The 20242-nt window shown below is 45.2% G+C and overlaps 1 pseudogene; it reads right to left on the bottom strand.

Annotated features, from left to right (window-relative positions):
- Positions 1–3242: 3242 nt before the first annotated feature.
- The window catches only part of LOC109247114 (ferritin light chain-like), a 45725-nt pseudogene continuing 28725 nt past the window's right edge, over positions 3243–20242 (bottom strand).

Genomic DNA, 20242 nt, shown 5'->3' on the forward strand with positions numbered 1-20242 from the left:
CACAATATGGACAGAACAATATCTGATAACCTGTCTTGGGAAGAGGGTCTTCCCCAAGGAAATGGAAAGAGTTGCTATTTTAAGGTTCTTTCAATGAAGGCCTGTTTGTTTGCATGGTTAGTTGGATTTGTTTTTGATCTGGGGCTTCTAGAACTGTCCTAATGCTAGTTCACAGGAAGCAAGGCACTGTGCATCTCTCAAAGGTCACCCTTTATTTGGTTGGATTTGTGTCTTTATGCCTTTCATGGAATACCAGACAAAAACCCCTTGTCTTTCATGTGAGCTTACTCTGGACCCCCAGCCCCGAAACTCCATCCCTCTTCCCTCCCTCCACCAAACACAGCCCCTCCTGGAGTTAGCCAATCTAATTCTACATTTGGAAATTTAGAGAGATTTAGAAAGGTGCAGAACTCTCCTGGGATCGTGTTCCCTGGATCACCGAGGGGCACTGGACACAGTATGAGAGAGGTGACCTCAGCAGGGGCTGGGATGCTCCCGTCCCCTCCCCGTCTCTCTTTATCGGTGGCCCAGAGTGTTTGCTAGGAGCAGCAGGCAGCAGCACAATTTAACACAAATGAATCCGCTGAGTGTTTTCAAACCTAAAGTCTCAATCCTTTCTGGTTCAAGTTCTAGGGAAAGGTTGGAGCCAGTTGTGATTTAAAAAAAAAAATAATAATAAATTGGTTCACCCGTCTGTCAGAACGGCCAAGAAATATTCACATGAGGAGGACTATCCAAAAAAATGAAGAGTAGCTCTTTTCCAAGACAGATCTCTGGAACTCTCTCCCTCCCTTGCTCAGAACCACTTCCTCTCCTCAAATCTCACTTTAAAACCTTCCTGTTTGCTTTAGCCTATGACTGACTCAGGCCCCATTCATCTTTCTTTCCTCTCTCCCCATGACCACATCCTTCCACTCTCCCCTCACCGTCCACCGTGAGAACACTTGCCTGCCTCTTTCCTCCCTCCATTCCTCAGCCCCTTGCCTGTCACCCTGCCGGCCTGCACAGGCCACCCTCACCTGGTCCAGACATGTTTGGAGGCCTTATCCACACGAGTGTCTGCTCCTCTCCCTGGCTCTCAGAGGCGGTAATGAATTTCAATGGTACTTCTGCCTAAAGAGGTACTTTACCAGTTGTAGTTTTAAGTTACAGGCTCAGACACTTGAGAAGCAGAACACAAAAGGACCTTGTAACAGGCCTGCAAAGATACCAACTCCCAGCCCTGTTTCCCTGGGGATACTTCAGGTAACGCCTGAAGGAGAGGTGGGAATAAAACACACGCCAAACCAGAGCTGTTGTTTTACCTTCAGAATAGAGTTATAATCATCTCAACTGCGCTCCCTACTTCCCTCAAGTAACGAGGAAAGTAAATCCCCAGTAAAGTTCCCAAGGTTGGCCCCGGGAAAACAGTCCCAGAGTAACCCCAAGTGTTTGAATTCTTTTTGTTCTGGGCATACACGCAACCCTTTCTAAAGAGTGTGGTTTCAGGTTGGTTCTCTGGACAATGGGCAAGCTGTCGCTTTCCCACAATGCATTGCTCCTGTCTTCCCAAGATGGAGCATTCTCCCACAGACGTGGAGGTCAGCCTGCTCTGTCTCCGTGGTGGCCTCACTGCAAAAGAAATGCATTCGGAGCCAAGCACCCCATATTTTATCTGGTGAAACATACTCCTCTCACTTTTGGTCTTATCACAATAACAACAGCTGCCATTTTTCTACTGCATATTGTTCCCGAAGCACATTTGTCTTTGTTATGGGAAGTATGGAAGGCAGGTCCCATTTTACCCTTAAAGGTTTGGCGTGACTTGCCTCAGTTCACAGAGGTAGTGAGTGGAGGAGTTGGGAATCCATATGAATCTTCTCGAGGAACTACAGACCAAACATAGACCCCCCCAGATGAGCACATCAGTGTCTAGAGGAGAACGATCTGGACAGGGATTCCACATGATGGGCAATGCAAATAGCACTTAGAGTTGGCTTTCCTGTTGGCTTTTGAAGGTTTTCTTTGATTTCTGGTGGCAGATCTTCTTTTGCATCATACCTGCCTCATTTAAAAACGTAAGAGTGAGTCAGTGTTACCCAAGCTCACCCAAACAGGTGGCAGAATGATGGTGCCTGTGGTTAAGCCCACCTGGCATTAAGTCTGGAGAAGTTAATTCTGCTGTATGAAAAACAAATAATAAAAAACACACTTAAGAAAAACTGGTAAGGAAATAGTAAGGAAAAAACGCCAACCTAACTTTCGAGGGAAATATATTATATATATGTGCATATATATATGTGTATATATATGTATACATATACACATACATATGTGTATATGTATACATATATGTGTGTGCGTGTGTATTATAATTGAAAATTTGTATTTAATTGTGTATTGGTTTTTCTCCTTTCAGGGCCTTCTTTTTTATCCAGAAGTTTCTCTGAGGGCTGGTGGCTTGCCCTGCCACTCGGATGGCTTTGTAGGTGCACTTCATGAAACCTTGGACAGATGTGGCAGACAATCTGGGAAGGAGATAGGGAGAGACAGAGAGCTGTTAGCATGGACACTGGGATTTTGAGAGCCATTTCTGAGTGCAGGTGGGGAAAAGGAAGCCAAGGGTCCATGCATGGTGCCTCTGTGCCACACCTGGGAACGGTGACTTGAGAAGTGACTGACGTGTTTATTTGGTGTGAGGTCAGCTACAGCTCTGAGGGCAATAACACAATCCCCATAAAATAGACCCCCCAGGCTGGCCCGCTGGCCCGCTTGCTGCAAAACAAGGGTGGTGGCCTAATAAATGAGACGTTGCTTCCAACCCTCCATAGGCGGTGGATCCATTCACTTTGTGGATTACGCAGCTTCTTCCTTGCCCTCCCATGTCGATCCGTTGGTTGCTTTTTAACCCCTTTCTGGCTCTGTGCTCCTTCTTTCAGATGAAGAGGAAGGGAAAAAAGATTTAATTTCAGCGCCTATGACCCACTCTAACAGAAGGTTTTGTGAAGAATGAAGTTGAAGCTGTTGGTAGAAGTTAGGGGGAAAAAAAAGAATTCTAGTTATAAGCGCAGCAGAAAAAGACTCGCACTTCAGAGTGGACCTCAGAGGAATATGAATGAAGAACACGGGTCTCTTTTCCGAGGCCGACACAGAATGAGGATGTGTTTTATGCAGGAGCAGCTGTTCTTGCCACGGGGCTTCTGCTTGTCATTCTTTCAAATGTCACAGTCAGACCCAGGAAATTCCCAGGGAAGTCCCCTGCATCACACAGTCTGCAGTTTCTCTGTGTGAGTATGATTCGGTTGGATCTTGAGAGACTGTTTGATCTTCAGGAAGCTGTTATCACCAAATGGATCTTCCTGCAGCCAGGAGACAGCATGGTTCCCTGAGACTAAAGGGAGAGGAGTGGGAAATGGGAATCTGAGTCCTAATATCGTTTCTGCCACCACCAGCCTGGTGGCATCGGGAAAGGCCTGTTATGTCCCTTATCTCGACAGCTTCATCTGTGAATTGGAATGCCACGGAGATGCCGACAGTGAAAGCGTCTGCTCGTGTGCTTGTAAGTGCTCAAGAAACGATTTCTTCCTGTCTGCCTACCTCAGTTTTCTTCAGTAGAGTGAAGCCTCGGACCGGAAGATCTCCGAGGCCCCTTCCGCTACGACCCTCCGTGGCTCTGCTGGCAACCCCTTAAAATGTCCCAACGAACACTCTAGTGAGCCTCGGTCGATCAGATTCTCTCCGATTACGATAGTGTTGTCACTGTGACTTTGTACCATAATTTTTATTTCCCCTGATCTTGATTTTTTAATTTCTCTTTTTTTTGTTTTATGGCTTTTGCCTTTTTTTAAGTTGTCACAAATCATTCAGGCAATAAGAAGAAACAAAACTGGATGAACACAAACAAACAACAAACTGGATGAAACAAAACAAACTGGATGAAACAACACATTGACTGAAAGCCAGGGAATAATACTGATCCAAGTACGAATACTAATACATCAGTCTTACTGGATACTTACAGTGTATGAAGAGCCGTGTGAAACACTGTACAAACATTAGGTCACTTAATTCTCATAATAACCCCGTGAAGCCACAATTATCACCTTCACTTTATAGATGAAGAAACCAGCATTAGAGATATCAAGCAAGGTGTCCACGGCCACACAATTAATGAGCAGTAGAGCTGAGCCACAAATCCGGGTCTGGCTAAATCAGAGCAGTGGTGTGCAGAGAAGCGGGCTCTCAAAACAAAAACAAAAACAACAAAAAACAACCAAAGCAAAACCAAACCCCTAAATCTTGATGTGCATCCTTTATTGATTTCCATTGTGTAAATGCTCCCACCACAGCCAATTTCCAGTTACCAACAGCTTAAAATCAGCTCCAAAAACTCCTGAATATTTAATAAGCTCCTCTCGCAAGCCAATAGAGACCCACCCCAAAACACTCCAAGGAGAGTCTGTGTTGATAACCACTTAGCAACCCTCCCTCCCTGGATCACAGGCTGGGGTTGGAGCTGATAGAAAAGAAGGGAAAAAAGGGGAGAAGAGAAGGTTTTGGACAGAGAAAGTAAAGAGAAGCAAATTCGTTCATTAATTTATTTACTGAATACCAGGTAAGTGCCAGGCCTGTGATATGTGCTGGAACTCAGGCATGAGTAAGATGAGCAGGGCACCCAAGCCTAAAAAGACCAAAGTATGGTGGGGAGAGAGAGACAGGCAAACAGATAATTAAAAACATTATGTAATAAAAGCATGTATGAGTCTGTGGGAGCCCAGGTGAGAGAGGAATGGGTTCTGCCTGATGGGCCTGAAGGATGGAGTTGGCCACTTTTAACTGGAGGCTTCCACATAACACAAATTTTGCTTTCTTTCCAATTTATAGAGGGTTTTGCCTCACTGGAGAGGTGTTGTCAGCTTAGGTGCATTTTAGAAATACATAGAGAAACCAAAGACGGCCTCCAGAAAGGGACAGTGAGGCAGAAAGTCAGCTCCTGGAGTTGGGAGTGTTGTCTTATGGACCGCCATATTCTTGTCACCAAGCACCATACTGGCATCAAGTACTCAATAACTGCTTGTTGACTGGATGAATCATCAATGAATAACGAGTCGTGAACTTCAGAGAAGGTTGTTGAGGAAAAGGGACTAATGATAAGTCATGAGTAAGCAGTGTAAGTAGTGGTGATCCCTCAGCATATAAGGGATTGTGTAGAGGAATAGAGGGAGCACCCAAATAGGACATGGGCAGGGACTCCAGATGCTCAGAGTAGAGGTGAAGTTCATGGGGGAGTGTGTGTTCTGGAGTGTGTCTTCAGCCACCTGGTGTGCCAGTGCGGGGTAGGGGGTGCATTTTCTGTGAGGATGATCTGAAGATGAGGCAAATCTCTGGCCCCCAAGAATTAGACCATTCATTGTTTTGCCTTCAAAGTTCAGTTTGGGAGAAGCTGGAAAGTAATTGGTACAGTTACTTTTGAGTTGGGGATTTCAATGGATTTCATTCATGTTTGTTTGCTCTTCTGTTCCTCCGGTGATCAGACAAGTCCGCTGTTATGGAAAACCAGGAGTAGATTGGTCTTTCTTGGGACCCCAGATTGTTTTTGTAAGAAGTGTGTCTGCATGCGTAGTTTGTGGATTATTTTCTTTATTACGATGCCTTATATTCGTAGATGGTTCCTAGTTTCTCAAGATCTTTCCCATAATTACTTTTGCCGTGTCCTCTAAACAATCCCAGGAGGATGTTAAAGATGCAAATGTCTCTATTTAACTCATGGAGAAAGTTTAACTCCAAGAAGTCAAGGCACTCACTCAAAGTCACCCAGCTGAAGATCAAGGGCCCAAGATCATTCATTCTAGACGCAGAGACCTTTGCATTCACCCAGCTTCCCTTATGATAATGCCTACCTCCTGGAGTGAGCACGTCCTGGCTGAGGCACAAGAGCAGCTAGAAATGGTCCTTCTTACTTTTTGAGAACTTCTTTCTCTGTAGTGAAAAATTGAACCTGCCTGCCCCAGTTTCTCAGCCACCTCGTGACTCGGCGAGCAATTGCTTTAACTCTGACAAAATGAGGCCACCTCCAACCTAAATGGAGCCCGTTTTCAGAGTAAGACCCTGCGTGGAGACAGCTCTTTCCTGGAAGGATAACAAAAGCATGCTTTTGTGTGTATTTCACTTGATGGAAAGGAATCCCCAGTGAGGCCATTTTTTCCCCCTGAATTCTCTCAAGTCCAGAATATATCCAAGTTTCCAAGATCATCTCAGAAGAGCCATTCATCTATGAAGATGGCCAAATTGTCTTCCAGCTCAGTAGACAGGATATATTTGAAAGAGAAGGTGAGGGGGTGAGAAGAGGGGTGTGGGAAGAGGGTGAGGGAGACAGAGAGCAAAGGAGGGAGACATGCGAGGGGGAAATGTGTGTGGACAAACACTGACAGGGGAAGGAAAGAAACCAAAGGGCCAGCCCTGACTCTGGGGTCCCATCTGCCAGGGACACTTTCAGCTGATTCTTTTTAGGACCTGTCACGGTCTGCCTGGCGAGCTGTCACTTCTCATCACTTGGCTCTCACTGAGGATCTTTGTGTCATCACTGTCATGAAGAGACCTGGCAGCTGGCGAAGAATTTCCTGGGGCGCTACCTGATCCGCCATTATTTGCCTCTTATCATCTTAGCGGAGTAGTTAGGCTGCTGTCAGAGGTAATGGAGACCCTGCCACTAAGAAAATTGGCTGTAATTTATTTATCAATTGTTTCTGCATACCACAAAAGCGGCCTTCTACTTTACGGCTGGGTCTAAGGTATTTGAGAGCCCCCGAAGTTCATGGTTTTCCGGTATTCTAAGTTCTACTTATGGCCTTTCCTGTATATGACACACAACACCACCCTTGTGGCTTGCAGGCCGTTTTCTTCTTTGCTTTCTTTAGTCACAAATCATCCTGAGGCATCCCTTAAGTGCATTTGTATTGTTAAGTGCACCGGCTTGATTTGGTGTTAATTCAATTTGAGTGCCCTTAATATCTTGTGGGGGGTGATGCAATGCAGGCCGCCTGTACCTTGTAAAACCGGGTCCCAGGTCTGCCTGGGAGCAGAGCACCTTTCCCATAGCCATTTACCAAAGTTGCTGATAAAATTTTCATAAGGGAACCTTTTTAGTCTGACCCTATTGTGTTATTCTACCATTAAGTCTCAGAGAACTGAGCTGGCTTCTAGTGACAGCTTATCACGTTCTCCATTATTGCTGCCTGCCTGAAGAGCTAACCCACTGGGTGTAGTGCTGCCCCCCCCCCCCCCCGCTTCTGGTCCGTTCTGGGAAAAGCTTATGGGCCAGCACCTAGGGGCTAATGTGCGATTGTCTCTCCGTGGGTGCCAGAGAACCGAGCGCTCTTCCTAAGGAACTGGCTTCCTTTCCTTGGAAAGCTCTAGAGGCCCCGAAGCACTTCGTGGAGGCTGTGTGATAAGAAGGGGAGAAGGGAAATAGGGTTAAGAGTCACAGAGCACTTCACTTACAACTCAGCCCCCGAAGCTGTGATGACAATGCCAACACCACTGACATGCAGCTTGAGTTCGAGCATATTTGAAATACTGGAGTTAGAAATCTGGCAACATCATTAACTCAGAAAGATCTCCAAAATCTGGGGTCAGATATACCTGGGTTTGCATCCAAGTTCAGTGGCTTACTTGCTTTGTGACCTTGATGCGGTCATTTTGTCTAAGAGCTCCAGGGCTCCCATCTGTGAAATGTGACATCTACTTCCTGCGCTTCGTGTGGTGACTGAGATCACACATATAAAGACCATGAAGTGTGACTGGCACATAGTCAGCCTCTCTTAGGGTTATCTTAGAATCCAGAGGCCCCCAGAGGGTCCCAGGTGAGAAAGCTGGTTCGGATATTGAGGAAGTTATTTGGATAGTAGAAGACGAGATACAGAGTGAAGTCTGGTCTCCTGGCCCCATCAAGGTCCCTTTCTATCATTCCCACTGTGTCCCCAGTACCGTCCCCAGACATCAGGGGCTCGGGTGGATTTGGGGTGCGTGAGACCACTTTCCCCCGCCTTGATGATGACATTTCTTAGCAGCTGGCTAACCTCTTCTTGTCATTCTGCCTTGTTTTGGGGGCTGTGTGTGAGGAATGGCTTGAGCCTGACTAACGGTGCGGGCACTGGCCCTCCTTGTGTCTGCTGCTCTGGGGGAGAAAGCATGGTGGTCAGAGAGACAGGAATGGCAGGTGCTTTTGCCAAATAACATTGAGAACTTATTCTTATAAAAGCAATGCCTATTTCACTGTAGAAATGAGAAGAATCTAGATAAAATGCAGATACTGTAGTGAAAGAAAAAAAAATCATCCGTAATCCTACCACCCGTAACCATGAGAGAGATACTGTGTCGCGTTTTCTTACCGGCCCTTTTCTAGGCACACGTGCACGCTCGCTTGTTCTCTCCCTTGCTTGCTGTAGTGGCTAAAGGAACAGTCTGGCTCCACGACTTGGGCAAGCTGTTGAACGTTTCTACCGTTCTTTCCTCATCTATAACCTAGGTCAAAGAAGAAAAGGAACTAAGGCACACGGTGCCTGGCGCTCAGTCCACTCTGTAGAGGGTTGTTCCTTCAGGATTATTCTTATGCACAACACGAGTCTGGAATCATACACCAGATTCTGCTGGAAGTGTAGTTTTTATGGGGCTGTTTCTTCTTTGCTCACACCCACCTGCTGGACTACAACGCTTTCTTAACCGGCTCACCTAGTCGGAGTCTTGAGGTCAGGCTGAGGCCTGCCTTCCTCCTGGCTCAGAGTGCCAGGCCTGAATGGTGACAATCATGGGCTCGTTTTCAAAAGGGTTTGGTGATATTAATATACGAATCCCCACAGCCCGACTCTTGGTGGGCTTTACTAGACCCATTTTGTAGGAGGGAAAATTAAGACTGAGCGGGTATTGAAGTGGCTGGATGAGGTCTCTCCAAGCAAACAAAGTGGACCTCTTGGCTGCCAAGAAATGAACTCCAGCCCATAGAACTGGCTGGGCTGCTCTTGGGCTCTGGATTTGCTTTTATGGCACCGGAGAGTTAGGCCTACGTGGAGCGAGAAATAAGGCTGAAATCAGAAGACAGGTTTTCAGAAACAAACGTCTCGTGTAACAGCTCTCCTTGATGTGTGTTGGTGTGTGCGCATCTGTGTGTATGGGTGCATGTGTGTGTGTGTTTTATCATTTTGGTGTTTTGAAGCATCTCTTTGTGGGATTCAAACATTTCGAGAGTGAAAAATGATCATTTTAAGCCAGGTGGGCAAGGCAGCTTCATGTATCTGGAAGATCAGGGTCCAGTTTTATTTGGATATGTATGTGTGTGTACATGTGCATGTCTGTGTATGTCCGTGTATGTGTGTGTACATGTGCATGTGTGTGCATGTATGTATGTCCGTGTCCGTGTGTGTGTGTGTGTAAGCCACATGCATGGAGAAGGCACCGGTGTGAGCCTTCTGGCATGAGCGGGAAGAAGAGAGGGAGGCCTCTGGAAGGGAGCTGGTTTTGATGAAATATTGGCTAACGCTCGGGGCACTGGAGGAGACGAGGCTCCTGGTCAGGGAAACGTGCTGCATTAGAATTTGTAATAGATCAGCTTATCTGCACCTTGATATGCGAGGGTAAAGGGGGAGCTGAGGCTGAGGCACTTCCGCCTTGATTTTCTCAGCGAGAGGAAAGTATGCCCGTATTCCCAGCATTTCCTTCCGCACAGCCCAAGGCGGTGAGAGCTTGCTACTCGCACCCCCACTCAGGTCATTTGGAGGAGGCTGACAGTGCCCAGGAATGCTGACATGCTTCAAAACATCACACGAGAAAGAGCCCACTCAGATTCCTAAGGGGAGTTGCTGTCGGTCCATCCCGCGCTCCCGCAGCATTGAAGTTGATTGCCACGGCCGCCCTCCCGCTGCAGACGCTGCAAATCCATATTCATCCGTGCTGTCTGCGGGACTCCCTGTCCATCTGTCTGTCTGCCTGACTCTTCCTCGCTCTCTGCGGTAAAGGGTGCTCGCTATCCTGGAAAGGGGAGCGTGCCACGATGTTCCAGATGAGCCGCCGCCGGTGATGTTGCTTCAAACGCCAATGAGCTGAAGCGGCCGGCAAAGAGCGAGCGAGGGGTGAAGTGTGGTTTGATGTCTCGGGCACTGCGGAGATGATTCATGCAACATGCGCCCTTCGGGGTCCTCGGTTAAATCCCAGCCTCCTACCCCCGGCTGAACTGGAACTCTGAAGTCCAGCCAAGGAGCATTACTGGTCTCGCCTCAGCAAACAATTGGTGGGGCAGAGGCGAAGGACAGGGGAGGGGTGATTCTTTCACTGGAAAAATTACCTGCTGGGAAAGAAGGAATTGTATGATGTGTGTGGTGGGGAAGTCCAGCCAGGAAGGACTTGGCTCTCACATTACAAGGCTGCTTTCTGAAGCCAGAGGGGCTTTTTGATTGTCCGAGAGGCCCATGGGCCCCAGCCAAAGTGGCTCTGGCATGGCTCTGGAAGGGTGTAGTGATGGGGGTGCTGGGTGCCATGCTGGGAACAATGAAGGAGGGAAGCTGGGGATGGGGCTTCACTGTCATCAGGCTCATTACTGAAGCGGGCGGTGGAGGGGGGCAGAGATGTAGGGGGGATCTAGCCAGGTGCAGTGGGGCCTCTATTGCCCCTACCTTGGCCTTTGTATGACTGCGTGTTTTGGCCACTCTGTCACCACCCCAAGCTTCTTAAAACCTTCCCGTCACCCACTGGAGCCTCTCTGCTCCTCTGAGAGCATTCATTCTCTCTTTATGGAAGTTGCAAAGCATCTTTCGTTTGGGGAGGCCCCCTCCCCCAGGGCTTAGTTCGTGTAGCTTTGGCTTGGGACACTTAGGGGCATGTTACCCAGTGCTGGCCAGGGTGTCAGCTTTGAGGATGGGCCTGTGAATAGGGATGGTCCAATCAGAGCCAAACCTGAAACTTTCATTGGAGACTTCTGTTGGAACTTTGGGGATGGAGGAGTTCTCTTTTATCTGAGTTGTTGAGATGAGAAGATAAAAGTCTGGAGCTTCCAAGGGTCACCATGATGAGAAAATCGGCCTAAGAGTGAAGCAGCTGGAAAGGGAAGAAGAGTGAAAAGGTGGATAGAGATAGAATTCTGATGGCGTCATTTCAGCACTGGAATCTAATCATACCTGAAGTCGGGGTCTACTCCTGGACTCTTCAGGTATACCAACCAAGAAATTTCCCGCCTCCCTTTTTTTCTTTATCCAGTTTTCTCCTGCTATGTGTAATGGAAATTGTGGTGTCTGAGGGTCAATACACCTTTTCCTCTTTGCTGCATGGAGGCCCCTCTCTCCATTTCCACTACTCATCTTTGTATGTCCCCAACTTTCTGTGTTTCCTTCTTTCCCCTTGCTCACTCAGGCTTCCCTCCAACCCTGTGGCGTCAACTATGACTTCGATGAGAATGATCCCTACGCCTGCCTTCATGTTTCTACCTTAGGTCTTGTCTCCTGAGTCCAGCCATCTACAACACGTTTCCACATGTGCATCAGGCACAGGGACACCCACAGCCGCCATGTTCTCAACTTCCTCCTCTTTGACCCTGGCGTCTGGCCTCCCTAGTTCAAAGTCAGAATTGCCTTTGATTCTTTCTTCTCCTCCTTCCTCCCCCCACATTGAATCATCTGTCAAGTCTTCAAAAATTTCTGTGTCTGTTCCATTTTTTCTCCATCCATCATCATCCTCTGGTCTGAAGTCTCATCATGGTTATATCAAAAGCCTCTTACCCGGCTTTCTACCACTCACTTTAAACTAACTCACCCATCCAGTACCCTCCAGCTTATTTAACTTCCTCAAATACCTCTTTCACCTCACAGCTCACTTGGAGAAACTGGATTTCTCACTGTTGTGCATCTTCATGTCCCCCAGGTATTGGCATTCATGAGACATGAAAAGACACAAGAACATCTTTCTGGAATACTAATTTCCTGCAAGATTTCTTGGGGTATAGGAAGTTGTGTTTTAACTAGAAAGTAATTAAACACACTTTTTGCATCAATCTTATGTAAAGTAGAATGCAAAACTCCTATGAATTTTAAATATTAAACATAGATTTCAAAGAAGTTCTGGGATGATAGAAGTCTACTTCTGGCCACCACCTGAGAGTTCGGGGCTTCCTTTTCCTCCACCATTGGGAAGAAAGTTTGAAGCAGCACCAACATGCTGAGCCATGTTTAACCTCCTCAACTTGGTGTCTATCTCAACTGGCCCTAACCTTCCTACCTTCTTCCTTGTCTTTTCTTGTTTCCTGGAGATAGAGGATTCTCTGGTTGCTCTTTGAACTCAACACTCTCATTCTTAACCTTGTTTTGTGCCACTGTCTCCTTTTCCAAGTGATCCCCTCCTCTTTTTTTATTTTTTTATCCACCTAAATCATCTGCCTTTATCAGGCATAGTCACCAGCTCATAATGGTCTCTCCCATCTTGTATTTTTGTAGCTTCTGGAATCCATATCATTAAATGGATTATATACTGGGCAAGAGTTTGTCACCTGATCAAAACTGTGAGTCTCCCTACTGTCTGGCTGTGGGATAAAGTCCAGTTTCCTTAGCATAGCCTGCTGTCTCTTGGCTGATATGGTCCTTCCCTGATGCTTCAGTCTCACCTCTCCTTGTGACTACATTTGATCTTTGCAGTCCAGACTTCAAGAACCACTGAAGTGCCCCCAAAGCCCAGTGGTTACTCTCACCTCTATCTTGATCCTCTCCATCCCCTTCCCCTCTTGTCTTTATCCATTAGGGCTCAGTCCAGGAAGAACGCCCTTCTTGGACATCCCTCCTGATCAGAGTTCCATCTCAGCATTAGTTGGAGCTATCTTGCTTGCTCCATTCTCTCTTCATCTGACTGTGAGCTCTGGAAGTGCAGAAACTAATCATCTTTGTTATTACTGCTATAATATTTCTCCAATGAATGAATGAGTAAACAAATGGGAGGTATCAGGAAATTTAGGATTGAATTTCCATGTCCCTTGTCTGTGTGATCTTGGGCAAGTCACTTTACCTCTCTAAGCCTGGGTATCATTTTCTGGTCAAGTCTGTTTTATGCACACAACTCTTTTGATCTCTATTTGCTTAAGGGTCCCTGGGAGTATCAGTGGTTACACGTATTGGAACAAAGACTGAGCCTGGGACACAAATGAGGAACTAGGCGTCAGTGGATGAGCAGGACCAAGGTTGCCTCCTCCTTTCCAAGATGGCACACCATGCATAGAAAAGCATCTGCATACTCACACATGGTTTAGGACCTCTGAGTAAAGATCAACAAACAGACAATTTTGGGTGAGACAAAGCTTATTTTTATACATATTACTATGTCCCAGCCCACAGGGAAGCTGTCAATTCTATTTTTAAATTCCAAGAGCTCTTATTTATTTGCTGAAAATCCTTTTTACTGGCACTCTGTTCTTGTTTCATGGATGTAGAATCTTCTCTTATCTCTCTTAGAATATTAATTATATTGATTTAAAAAATTTTTTTGTTCCATTCCTGCTGTGTCTCTATTTCCTGTAAATGCCTTTCTGGGTCACTTCCTTTAAAGTTAGTGGTTTTCCTCAAGTGCTTAGGAGTAGAAATCGTTTATATTTATACACAATTTAAGACTCAGGAACCAGAAGCTAATGGAAAAACCCACAGGTGCCAAGGTGGAACTGTTGACTGGTGGGCCTCACCAAATCATGGTCTGGCAGTTGATTGATATCAACAAGGGTAGGTCTTTTCTATTTGAGTTGTCAGATTCTGCAATCAACTGTCCCTTCTAGTCGCCAGTCTGAGGTGGGGCTAACAAACTGGGGAAGTGACTGGGAAGATGAGTTTCAAAATTCCACTTAATCTTCTTGATTTCAGTAAAGCATCTCAGTCCAACTCTCTGCTTTACCTGCCTCCAAGTCCAGAGCCCTTCTGGAACAATCTAGCCACAGTGTACACCTCTTTTCTTTTGCTTGGATATAGGGTTGTTTCTTGCTGTCATTGGGCTAGATGAGGGGGTAGGAGGGTGTCTGCATTTTTCATAAAGACTTTCAATCAATCTGCCTGTTTTTAGTCATATATTCAACTCCTGTATTCTGAAACACCTAGTGCCTTCAATTCCTGAGCCTTTCTAGTTCTTTGTGCTTTGATCTTGCTTCTTGCTGTTTTCCATGCCCACTGACCCCATCCAGTTTGGCTTCATTTTTATTGACTTTGATAAGCTATCTGCAGTAGATTTCTCTTTGTTCTGGAGGATTTATACATTAAAAAAAAATTATTTACCGGCATTTAGTGAAGTTTTATGGGTGGGGGGAAGAAACAGAGATGAATGCACATGTTAATTCTGCCATGTTGAACCAGAAATTGGGCTGATTTCCTTTAAACAATATAATCCATTATTACTATACAAATACTTTTTTTTTTTGGACTTGGTTACTATACAAATACTTTTTTTTAATCCCTTTGATGATATTCAGTGTCCTGGGAACTAGAAGTATGTTGGTGACTGCCACAGACACTGTCTTTTCCTCATAGAGCTTACAGTCTGGTGGGGGAGATAGAGAGTCAAGCAGGAAATTTATAAGTGAGTGGAATATTGTGAAAGGACAAGTACTTTCAAGGCTTTGTGGAAGAAGTAATATCTAATCTAACATAGTTTAGATAAGTATGAGTTAACCAGGGCAAGAGTGGGAAAGATGTTACAGCTAGAAGAACAATAAACGTCATGGTTTTGAATAAGAGAGAAAAGCATATATGAAGAATAAAAATAGATTCAAAAAGGTTACAGAAAGTATTGAAGAATGGAGCTGGAGAGGTAAGAGGGAACAGATCACATAGGGCCTCACAAGCCCTGATATTGGACTTTATCCTGAGGACAGCAGGAAGCCATCAAATGTTGTAAGTGCAAATGTGACTACACCATTTATGCTTTTTTTTGGGGGGAGGGGGGGAAGTTGCCTTGTTTTCCATTTCTTTCAGTTTTATCACTGTTACTTTATATATATTGAACCTATATTATGAGGATCATGTGTCCCAATGATGGCTATGTTGTTTTTGCTTTATTGTTCTTCATGTTATTGTTTTTACCTTGTATTCTGTTGTCAGATATTAAAATTGATACTCTGACCTTCTTTGGTTCATATTTGCCTTGAATACTTTTTCAACCTTTGACTTTGTGTTTTCTTTTAACTTCTCTTATAGATCTTATATTGTTGATATATAAGAGAAAAACAGTTTTAGCTAATCTGAGAGTCTCTGTCTCTTCTACATTTTTATTTATTTATCCCTTTACCTATGTCAGATCAACCTGCATTCCATTTATCTATCATCTTTCTATTATTTATCATCTATCTTCCATTAATAATCTCTCTTTGAACACGTTGGACCTGTTAGCATGTTCTCATATCTCTTTGCTTTCCATCCCTTTCTGCCATCCCCTTCTTGATACTGTTTAAAACTTTTGTTCAGGGTTATTATGGATACAGTTATTTTTTCCTTTGTTTCTTAATATTTTAGATAACAACTAATTCTACCAAATTATTTGAATCCCCTTTCTTCCCATATTTCTTCTAGCAACCTCTTGGTTTTACTTTTTACTTGAATTCTCTAAATAGTTCTTTGTGTGGTAAATCTGCTGAAACCTTATATGCTTGAGAATATGTCTATTCAGTTTCTGGATTTAAGTGATAATTTGGCTGAATATAGCATTCCATATTAAAATTGTTTTTTCCTTTAGGGATAACATTTACCATGTTTGGCGATTTCTATTGGTGGAGGGGCTCAAACCCAGTTTCTAGAAGTGGGGCAGGGGTGAGATCCAAAGCACAGTGCTCAAGATCCCACAGAACTATAACCCATCACCCCAATTTTTGTCTCTCCATTAGGCCACAACTTTGGTCAGAATCTTCTTTTAGATACTCTGAAAAAGTAACCTGGGAAGGATATTATCTCTATGAATAAGTTTTCCAAGTCCTGGGTGGCAGCTGATTAATGGGTCATGAAGTCAATACAGTGAGTCAGTCAGTATAGGGGAGGGGAAGGAGGAGGGAGAAAAGGGAGAAAGAAGAGAAGAAGGAGGTGGAGAAAAGGAGAGGAAGAAGAGGGGAGGGGAGGGAGAAGAAACAGAATGGAATGGAATGGAATGGAATGGAATGGAATGGAATGGAATGGAATGGAATAGAAGAGGTTGAAAAATATAGAATGCATCCCAATAGTTAGCATGTTGTTTTGTGAAACTTTCTTCCATTTGTACAAGGCTCTGTATGTACTGAGTCACCACATAAAATGTTTTTTCTCATTGTGGGTGGAAGTAAAAATCATTTGAAGAACACAGCTTTTGATTGTCATCCACCAGTTCTGAAGGAAGGGGGCGCAGAGGAGGTAGAGGAGTGCTCAAGGCCAACTGGCCAGTCTACATTTTTTCATCAGTTCCTCACCCCGCAGGGTATTGGCCCTGCCCTGGTTTTACCCACCTCTCACCTCCCACCTGTCTGATGCTTTTCCACCCTGGGGCAGATGATTATCCCCCAAAGGTAATGTAGTCAAGAGCAGAACTTGAGAGCTTCCCCTCAACATGTTCTTCATCATTTCACTGGTACCCCCAGCCCCAGGTTGGTCCCCACCACGTATTCAGTCTACCAAGGAGTCCCCCACAATTTTTATGTTCATTTCTCAGATCTAGTTTTGCTTCTTATTTCTGAGGTTCTTCCAGGTCGGTTGTGTGGGAAGGAACCAGGAGCTCAGGCTTGTTTTCATCGTGTCAGGGAGCAGAAACCTTACTCACAACTTAACCTAGAGTTATCATGGTCCTGTGCTCTGCTCTTCAGCATCTATGCCTCTGGCAGCCTTCACCCTCTTTCCACGGCCCCACACCCTCCTACCACAGTAAATCCTCATGCTGGGCTCTCTCCCTTCCCCCATGTACTATCTATTTTGACTTCTGCCTTTGCCTGTGATTATTGGAAACCTCAGGCCCCAGCCAGCAGGGAAATTTATAGCTAAACAATTACAATGTTGAAACCCTGACAAGTCCACCCTGCTTAATGGCTCTGAAAATATGGGAGAAGTGTGAACAACTAAATCTATGACTCCATATTGTGGATCCGCAAAGATAGACTTGTAGGACCTATTTACTTTAACGGGAATTTTTCGTTTTCTTTTCCTCTTACAATATTGTTCCAAATGCTAGCTTCACTCAATATGGATTCATTACCTGGAGGAGGGCTCGGATGTTTGGATAATCATCTTCTAAATAGTTTCTTTTTTTTATTTTTCCTATTATGATTTTTGGAAATTGGCCAACAACAATGCAACAGGCAAGCAACAGACTGAGGGAAACAAAGCGAACAGTGCTGGGTTGCATTAGCAAATTATCATATATTAGATGCAGGTGGGATTCTCAACTTCCCAGCCTGGCAGAAAGCTTTTAATAAAACAGCGTGAGAAGGGAGGAACTGCTTTTTAAAAGGTGGTGTCACGGAATTTGGGGAGGCAAGGGGAAGGTGGGATTAGCTCAATGGTCAAAGATGCTGCTGGAAGGGCAGGTATCTAGTGAGTTATAGTGGGTGAGCCATCATGGACAGCCTGAAGAACTGGGTCTTTGCCTTACCAAGGGAAGATCAGATTATAGGTCTGACCCTGCACCTCCTTGGAGTAGTGTAACCCCTGCACACCTTTTACATGGCCTCCTGATGGGCCTCTTGACATCAGGACCGGCCAAGTGATTTGTTTGGCCAATGGGAGGTTTGCGGATGTTACGTGAGCACAGGCTTCAAATACACTTGTGACATTGGACTCGCCCTTGTGTACTTGCTTTTCTGCTGAGGGAAGAACATACCTCAGGTAAGTGCTGGTCCAGGGAAGGTGAGGGACAAGCAGGGGAGCTCTAAACCCATCCTACAGGTTGGACCCAAGCCCAACCAAACTCAGACCGTGTCAGTAGCTAAACCTCTCTCAACTCGTTGGTGTGTGAGCAAAAAAATATAAAAACTCAAAACCCTCCAAACAAACAAACACTCACACAAATAAAACACCCCAGCTGTGTGTTGATTTCTACTGAAATTTGGTCTTTTGGTCATTTGTTACATAGCCAACCCGACTTATTTAATTAACACTCACTTACTAGGGCTGCCCTTGGATATGGGGAAGGTGGACTCCGCTATTTTCTAAGTTGAGAGCTGAGTTTGAGAAGCGAAAGTGGCTTTAGAGTCCTGGAAAACTCTAAACCGTTGCTTTCTATGGAAAGATGCCCGATGCAAAGGGCAGTGTCATCCTCTCCAAGGTATTGGTCTGTCGGGGAGAGAGAGCAGAGACAGCCTCCAATACTCACTGAAGAATGGCAAAAATTGAGGGATCAATTCTGGAAAGGATCAGAGAAAGAGCATTCCCAGTGTTGCTCACAGTGGGGTTTGAAGTGAAGGCCTGTGGGTGATCTGCGTGTAATTGCGCCAAAATAAAGGAAAAAAATGCGCTGAGGGCTTTTATGATCATGGCTTAGTTAAGAGTGGACTGACGTGGCTTCTAATGTCATGCTGGAAGTTTCAGTGATTTGGTTGGACTCACACCAATCTTCAGTAGTTTGCACCATGCTAAACAAATAGATGCTCAATAAATTGACTTGCAATTGATAGATTATCAGGGAAACTTAAACCTAATCACAGCACTGCCATTAATTAATTACATGACCTCAGACTAAAAGCTTAACTTCTCAATTCCCTCATGAGGATGTGAGCGTGATATTATTTGATGTTTGTAGTCTCTGTAATTGGGGGGGGGGATAAAATAAGATGGGGATGGAGGAAATCTGCAGTGCTCCTGAAGTGACAGAATATTATTTCCCCGTAGGTACGACTCTATTGGGTGTTTGGTACCTGTGGAGCCAAAAGAAGGCTGAAGCCAGAATGTAGCCTTGAAGGAGTAACAGGGAGATACTTCCTCTGTTATCTCTATAGGAAAATGGGCAAAGGAAGTAATAGCAATATTGCTCTGTTTTTTCACCCTGTAATTTGTGAGGCCAAGTCAGGCCTGTGGGTTAAGAAATCAAGCTTTTTATTGCACCTTAAATTGAATGCTGGGAGTCCCGATTTGACCCTGTAATTGTTTTGTAAAAGCATGTCCTCAATCGGCTGCAGAGCAGGATTAAACCAACAACATCTCTGATCATCTGGCCTCTTTTTATTTTCATTTTTATTTATTTTTTAATGTTCATTTACTTTTGAGAGAGAGAGAGAGACAGAGTGAGAGTGGGGGAGGGGCAGAGAGAGAGGGAGACACAGAATCCGAAGCAGGTTCCAGGCTCTGAGCTGTCGGCACAGAGCCCGACGCGGGGCTCAAACTCACGAACAGTGAAATCATGATGTGAGCCAAAGTCAGATGCTCAACCTACTGAGCCACCCAGTCGCCCCCATCTGGCCTCTTTTTAAAGATCCCCAGTGGACATGGTATTATGGCTGGAACTGTGTCCCTCCAAATTCATATGTTGAAGTCCTAATCTGCAGTGTCTCACAGTGTGACCTTATTTGGAGGGAGGGTCTTTACCGAGAGAATCAAGTTAAAATGGGCGATTAGCGTGGGCCCTAATCCAATATGACTGGTGTCCTTATGAAAAGGGAAAATCGGGAGATAAACACATTCACACGGGAGGAATTCTATGTGAAGATGAAGGCAGAGATTAGGGTGATGCTTCTATAAGCCAAGGTGACCAAAGATTTCCAGCAAACTACCAGAAGCTAGGAGAGAGGCATGGGGCGGATTCTTCCTCATGGTCCTCAGAAGGAACCACCCCTGCTAGCACCTTGATTTCTGACTTCTAGCCTCCAGAACTGTGAGGCGATGAGTTTTTGTTGTTCAGGCTACCCGCGTTGTGGTATTTTGTTATCGCAGCCTTAGCAAACCAATACACATGGCATCTCTGTTTATGAAAAAGCTGGTTCTTTGTGTTAACAGCAAAGACTTGCATAGTGCTTCTGACTTGCCAGGCATAGTCTAAGCCCTTCACTTATAACTCATGTATTCCTCCTAAGAATCCCATGCCTCAGGGCTCAGAGCACGCCCATTTTTCAGGTGAGGAAACTGAGGCACGGAGGGTTTCATCAACCTGCTCAAGGTTACAGAGTCAATATGTGGCAGAGCCAGGATATAAACCCAGGCATGCTGCCTCTGGGGTCTGTCCCTCTGCCTGCTGTGTATGTGATATACGGCACTTAATGGTGTTTCCTTGTTCTTATACAACTCAGGTCTGCTGTCTTGGGCTTCGCTCTTTGGAG

The sequence above is a fragment of the Panthera pardus genome, unplaced genomic scaffold, assembly GCF_024362965.1.
Source record: "Panthera pardus isolate Hobbes unplaced genomic scaffold, ASM2436296v1 HiC_scaffold_20, whole genome shotgun sequence".
In the NCBI taxonomy this organism is placed as follows: domain Eukaryota; kingdom Metazoa; phylum Chordata; class Mammalia; order Carnivora; family Felidae; genus Panthera; species Panthera pardus.